Below are 8,033 nucleotides of genomic sequence, written 5' to 3'. Positions count from 1 at the left end.
TACATGTCTACAACACTGACTAGTTACGTGAAAAAACTTTATCTGTACCTTAATATTTTTCGAGAAACCCCGATGAATATAAACTAGATTTTTTTACTTGCAAATTTGATGTGCTTTATAGTCGTTATTTCGAATATAAGCTGCAAACTTGGTAAATAAATCAGTTGGTTTTGTCATAAAAGCACAAGACGTTCACAAGTACCCAAAAATTTAACTCCATCGAAAGCTAAAAAAAGGAGGAAAGAAATTTTGTATATGAGAGGAGGTAAAACTGAGTCAAAAGAATAATTTTTTTCGAAATTTCCTAAAGTAAGTTACTTAGCTCAAGACCAGCAGTTGTAGTTCATTTTAAATACAATTATTCCAGCTTTTCAGGTACGATATATTGAAACCTTGGAATCCATCGATGCAATGCGTGGAATGAGCAATTAAAAACCACAAAATAGGATCAATTCTTGTGAATGAACCAATAACCATCCTCTCTTGATGGGATGGAAACCAAAACGTAGAGAATGTTCATCATTAAAACGCGGTTCTTCTGTATATTAAGAAAATAATTTATTACGTGGCTTATAAGAATTAATTAGATAATCACTGGATGCATTTAAATTGAAAAAAAAATTGGAAAAATCTATGAACAGGCTTCGTACGAGGAATTAATTGAATAAATCATTTCGTTGCCTGAATACACAATTTACTTAATCAACTGTCTTCTCTGAAATTCCTATTAATAAACCAAATTATCTGAATGGGTTATACAGTTGAGCCTTCTTTTTCTTATCTCCCCCATTTCTACAGAGAATCTCCCGCAAATAGACATTCCTACTCTAACAATGCAAGCACAAGTTCAATCTTCTCATAGGAAACTGAACAAATCCTCCTAAAGTGAGTCATTAACATTTTAAGAGACGTTGCTGAAATTTGAAAGTTGATCGTTCGCTGTTTCTAAACGTTATTCAAATTATTCAAATTGTTTATTCATAGTTTCAGGTATAGTAGTGCTTAAGGTAAGTATTTTTTGTCCCATGAGATACGTTGGTTATTAGAATTCACTTGGAAGCTGTCTGTTTCCTTCGTTCTTTAGTCTAAGACCTCTTCCTTTGATAAAAGTACTTATATTATTCATTATGTAATAATTTTGATTCTAATGAGATTCTGAAGGTAAACAAAACAACTTCTAATGGACAATTCTCATCTGCAGCTCTATTCTTCTAAAAATAGCGATTTTGAAATAATGGAAATTCAGAAAAATAACTAGGAAACAGTTAATGAAATGTGCAAAATGAGCATCTCATTTATTTCGCAATCCGTATCCTTTGTTAGCTTTATAACTCTTTTTTTTTTGGCTCCAATAGGAAATAATAGTGTTATTTAGAGGTCCTGGGAACTAGATTGTGTTTAGAAGAAGAGTAAGTAGCTTTTGGTATGGACAAACACGAGATAATATACTTGTATTGAAATAAACAGCTCGAGCCTATTGTTTTTCATTTTGATAATGGATAAAATAGTAGAAAGAAATTGAAAAAAGGAGGATTAGAGGATTCAATTAATAAGAGTGATGAAATTGATTGCTAAGAAATACAATTATCAAATAATGAATGAAAATGTACGTATGATTGAGTCTTCATTAGAGCAGTTGTTAACAAGTCTCGTCGAAACTTTGCTTTGATGCTGTTTCCTTGTAAAGAATATTAAAACAAAAAGCAACAGCAGAAATAGACGTTGAAATAAAATGAATAAAATATTAGATTCATATGTATATATAATGAAAATTAACCATAAAAGATAGAAATAAACAAAACAGGAATCTAGAAGAAAGTAAATGGTCGAATTAAGAAGGAGGAACCGGAAATTTGACGCTGAAAATATAAGAATAATGAAAGATACAAGTACTATAGCAAAAATATGTCACAAATCAGAGCCAACATTTATAACAAGAAGATAATAAGCATATTATGAAAATTATGACGATTTACTTCAATTCATATTTCAATGACGTGTTGTTCATATTCTAAGGTAAGCTCTTTGGCCAATTAGAGGTGCACCTATACACTTCGAATGTGACAAATTGGATATAATTGCAAAACCTTGCAGAATATACGACACAAAATAGATATCATGAATTTGCTGTAATTAATTTCAGTCCTAGATTAATGACAGGATCTATTAATTCTGCAAGATTTGTAGCATGTAAAGGAGACGAGACCTCATAGAAATTTATCAAAGACAGTCTAATCTATAATAACAAAGTTACAAGTATACAGAGGAAAGTTTTTAGTAGACATTATTCTCCTAATTTATAAATGACACTAGCAAGTCGAAATTTATGTTATTTTGATACGTTGTTATCAGTAATTTCGATAGATTTTAATTTTTCTCGGTTTGATTCTCAATAATGTCTTAATATTTAATCTACATATTACTATAGAAGTAAATATTGCTTCTTGATAACAAAATATACTAAATAACCTCAGTAATACCTCACAAAAGTGTTATCGGTACTCTGATCCATCGAAAAGAACCATTTGTTATGATGGTGAAAGTTCTGGTCTGGTCCAATTGAGGTAGTTACTCCAGAAAACATCAAAAAAGTCCACAAATTTTTTATATCTAATCGTAAATTACTCAAAAACAGCAGCATTTTGATGATTCAGTGTTTGGTCATGTTTACACGTAATAAATCAGATTCTCACATCGATATGTGACACTTTGCTCATCATGTGAGTGGACTACACCCGGTGAACCACGTCCGAAGCATCCAAAGGCACAACAGTCAGCTGGGAAAGTTATGGTTTCAGTATTTTAGGATACACATAGATTTTTGTACAACGACTATCTTTAAAAAGGTGAAACAATTAATAGCGAATGCTACAAAGAGTTGTTGGATTATTTGAATGCTAAAATGAAGGAAAACGGCCTCACATGTCGAAGAAACAACCACTATTCCACCGAGATAATGCACCGATTCACAAGTCAAAGGCAACGATGGTTAAATTGAACGAATTAAACTTCGAATTGCTTTCAGTTCTAATGAAGAAGCAATTGCAGAAACTGAAGCCTATTTTGAAGCAAACGACATCGTATAGCGTTCGATTGATGAATAAAATCGATTTTTGACAAAAAAATGTGTGTAAAGCTATTATTTCCTCATGAAATTGTTAATAGTTATGATTATAATTCAACTGTAAATCGAAATATAACTTCGCAGTAACTTAAACTGTTAATAATATGTTTATCGTTCCGAAAGATACGTGACATGGAATTCTGTATTTTACATGGACAAAGTATTTTCAATAACGAATTTATCTTATCATTTTTCCCACTTATAAACTTCTATAATATAAATTCATACCTTCCTCGAGATTTATATAGCAAAATATTGTGAAAACACGACATTATTCAGTGGCGTGCATGTATCGAAATCAAACTAGCATATGTGGAAAATGCATATTTTTTACCTGAGTACTTTAAAGTTTTCGCTCATGATATTTTTTATTTAACGTCCTTTTGATGCACCTCAACGCCTTCTTATGCACGTATAACATTTTTCATATATGCCAGTTCCTTCTCTTTTAGAAAATCTGTTAAAAATTTTGTCAATGGAGTAATAATATTGATCTTCCCTTTGCTGGTAACATCGTTTTACAAATTTTCAAATGAATCTGAATCAACCGATTGTATTGACACTGTGGTAACTAAGATCAACAAGTTTTTTTCTTCATTAAAAGCTTGTATCTGAACAGAATCCACAATCCCACTGAACCTCCTCACAGAAATACAAAAGTGGAGAAATGAAAAAACAATGATAAACATATAAATTTGAGAAAGAAATAATGATAATATTCAACAAACCAGAAGAAATAATTAAACTGGAAAAGAGAGTTAACAAGACAGTTATAAAACCAGACGAAAGAATCGACGAATATGTAGCTAAGAGGGAAAATAAAATGATAAGTTGGTAGATAAAGAGATACAACAAAACGTACAAAAATAAGAATCCATTAATAAGTTCTACTACGAACGCTGATTTATGGTTACTAATTCTACATGCTAACCAACAAATTGAAGCAGAAAATAACGACGTCATTAATGAAGATACAGAGAAAAATATATTGAGTGTGGTACATAGTGAGAAATAAGGAATCAAAAAAAAATAAAAAGAAGAGATGATGCAGAGTAGAAATGATATTAATTATGATAAAAAAATTGATTTTACCAGCTTTTGGGTTTTCCCAAAATAATATATCTTGATACATCTAGTGCGAATGTGGCGAAAATTTTGACACCCCCTGGGAAATGGTGGGAAATCTGGAGAATTTCTCGTCTGAACAATTTTCTTTTCATTGAATTTATATATTCAGATGCTCCAAATTTAAAAGAGGTAGATCAAAGTATCTAACATTAGGTTTCTTTCAAGCTGCAATAATCGTCCTCAACGCAAGCTCTTTTATATGTTTCCTAGAGTCATTTACCATTACTAAAAGAATATTTTCTTCAAGAGATTTGATGATTTCCCTCAAATGAATAGTTTCATCGTTGCAAGAAGTTTTCTTTTAATGTTGAACCTCATTTGACTATAAACTTTATAAATATTCGGCAAGAACTTCAAGATTTCCCGAAGGAGTTTTACAAAAGACATATAAACATAAGTGAGACACTTTTTTCTGGGTTTTCCAAGTCTTCAGACAGACAAAAATTTCAAATAAGTACTTCTGGACAGCACTTTAGTCTTCCAATAAATTTCCGGCAAATTCAATTCAATTCTTTTACAATTTGCGATTGGAAGTTGTTCACAATTTTCAAATTGTTTGCCTATTGGACCAGAAAATCTTCCAGGTTCCGTAGTATGTCCATAAAGATATTAAAATAGGTGCCTCGAAGGAAGTAGTAAACAAATTATCTATTACAAAGATTTTCTCAGCATATTTTCCAATATTTTATGACTCCAGATTTCCGTTTCAAAATAAAAACAACATGCTTCTTTGGATAATGTTTCTCAACATGATTTTATCGAAGAGATAGATACAAATAGCTTGGAGACAACTTATTTAGTTATTTTCTGTAAGTTTAGTGCTCTGCGGAACCACTACGAACAAAATTATAATATTACAAAACAATAATCAAGATTTCGTCTCAAGTTTCGTCCTAATGAAGACCCAGAAAGTAATGGAACACAGATATAGAGGACTAAATAGATAATGAGGAATATAACTTTTACACCTATGGTGGTGGTGATGAATTTTTAGATTATAGGATTCGAGAGCCCTGATCGTCATAATATTCAATCTTAATTACAACCTTCATTAGCATGAATCCGTATCAATTAAATCACCTGAAATGAAAAAGTAACTTAGTAAATTCATTAAAGTTAACTACTTCTAATATCGTTCTTCATATAAATGATGCATTTTAGATAAGGCCAAAAGTTACAATGAAATTAAAACTCTGGCGTGAGTCCGGCAACTTTTCCTCATCATTATTAATTAAAGAGAAGGGTTAACCATAGCTACATCGTAATGAAGTTTTAAATAATCATCCAATTTTAGAGGTTAAAGTTCCGTACTAATTATGCCGAGTTAAATAAGTTGCCACCTTCTATTACAAATAAGTTGTTTCAACGGACGTGAATGCAGTTTAAATATGGGTTTGTCACGACCAAAATAACCCACTTACTGAGGTACTTCGTGTTTTAGTTACTTGAGGATGAGTATAAGTCGTTTAATTAATTGTTAGCGTTGAAACGTTTGGAAAGTTACTTTTTTCCCGAGTTTTAATTATATATTATTAGTCTTAATTGCACGGTGCTTATCTTCAATCAGCTTCATTGAAAAATATAAAACTAATAAAAAAGATAACGAGTTCAAAGTATGGGGAATTGTTCAAGTGGTAAAAAGAGAAAGAGCATCGGTATACCACTATGTATACCACTCTACTCCATTCTGATTGGATCGCCATGTTGGTTCGAGGGATAGGAACGGCAAATGAGAGCAATAAGTCTAGATAAAACGAAATATTTGCTTTCTCTTACAGTAGCATTTAACACTTAATTAAAAATACTTTGCTTTTAACCCTAATCGATTTATAACTTAAGGCCGATTCATAAACTCGACTTTCCGTTTGCCGCCGCCATTCGCGGGTGACGTTTGACGTTTGACGTTCGACACCCTATTCATAAACTTGACGTTAATACCGTTAACTTGAAAATTATGTTATTCTTTTTGACGAGTATGCAGCTTTTTATTTTCGTTATATTTTTGTTTGTAATAGTATTTATGGAGGATTTTATGGAAAATAACAGAGAGAAAACAAGAAAATCCACCATAAACAAATAACCAAGTCAAAATCATGTGACAAATACAAACGGGTGTGAAAAGATAAAATACGTTTATGTTGAAAGTCGCCAACGGCATACCGATTAGCAAACGGCAATTATGAATGATCTTAAACATTCCAATGTTTCCAATTTTTCAACAACAAACGTCAACGTCAAACGGATAGTATAAAAATCGGCCTCTATTCTGTATAAACTAATGCTATAAACTGAAAAATTCGAACATGTTGAAGCTAGTTCGAAATAGAAGCCCGAATTCGAAAAAGTCACAGTCAAAATGCATCGTATTGAGTAATTCACGATGATTGACCCATTCGGTCATTGACTAGATACCAGGCTACTCATTTTAATTTAGCAGATACCATTTATTAACCTTTTTTCAAAAAAGTTACATGTTCTTCTTAAGCTCCAAAAATTCAAGTAGTGTGACACAGAATTATCGTCAAATTTTTCTACAATCAATTATTCAATAACACAACCAGGAACCACTAAAATTATTTAGATATGAAAGTCGAAATTGTACACATTCAAGAGACTAACATCAACCTGAAGATGTCAAGCTGGGAAAGATATATGCGCATGCGTTGAGAGATAACCTCTAAAATTTCAGCCATTTTTGATGCTTGATTTCCGTTTGACAATCGTAAATGTCGTTGTGAGCATACTTCCGGAAATGGAAAGAATTGAATATCGAGCTAGAAGAGGACATCGACATATCAAAAGAAGGCTTTGGTCATATTTTGACGGAGGAATTGATTTATCCGCGCATTCGAAAGAACATTTTTCAGGCCTTATTGACGCAATTCCTAACTGGACATAAAACCTGGATCCATCTCTGAACACCTGATTAGAAAATGACAGTTTCTATCTATTGGTGACCATTTTGGGAATTGTAATCATCTTTAAAACTTTATATAAATCAAGGAGAGTATTGATAATTTAAAAAGAGGAAAAAAGAGACCGCAATTGAAGAAAAAATAGCTTTTCATCGGGACAATAGCTATCACTAAAATTCCCAAATTGTACTACAAATAGATCGACTATTTACCGTATTCACTAGATTTATCTCTCAGTGACTTATTTCCTAGTTGTTACCTAACCACAAATTTTTGAGAAAAATTATTTTGGATTAAAAAGGTTGGAGCAAGAAAAAAACATGTTTTGTGTTTTCGTTTCGTAATTGAGCATTTGTTTGCCATTATCTTCTTATGATAAATGGCTCAATTATATTGTAATACATTCAAAAGATTTGTAAATATTGACAATTTAATTTAATGTGTTTCCTCTAACTTCATAATCCCGTGGATTATGAGGCCATTGAAAAGCAACTAAGAGAAGCAACAGTACGAAGGATTCTACATTAAATTCATAATTTATTTTCAAAGCTTTCCCTAGATAACAAAATGACAATGTTTGGATTGTAATGGAGTTTTTTTTATTTTGAATCGCAATACAATTTTTGCGCTTTTTGAAATACCATTCCCGAACTTATGTAACAACGAAATGACTTGAAGCTGCAATCGTCTAAAAATAACCGGTGAATAATTACCGTAATTTCCGTAACAAGTTTTTGAACAATGCACGTAATCAAATTTCGATCAAAAATAAAAAAGAAAAGGTCGTTAAGACTTCTAATTAAAAACGGAATCAATTATGAAAAGCTGCTCGTACTTTGATTGGTATGTTTCCACTGAAAATGGAA

This window comes from Diorhabda carinulata, chromosome 2 (assembly GCF_026250575.1).
Source record: "Diorhabda carinulata isolate Delta chromosome 2, icDioCari1.1, whole genome shotgun sequence".
Classification (NCBI taxonomy): Eukaryota; Metazoa; Arthropoda; class Insecta; order Coleoptera; family Chrysomelidae; genus Diorhabda; species Diorhabda carinulata.
Note: the sequence above shows the minus strand (reverse complement) of the source record.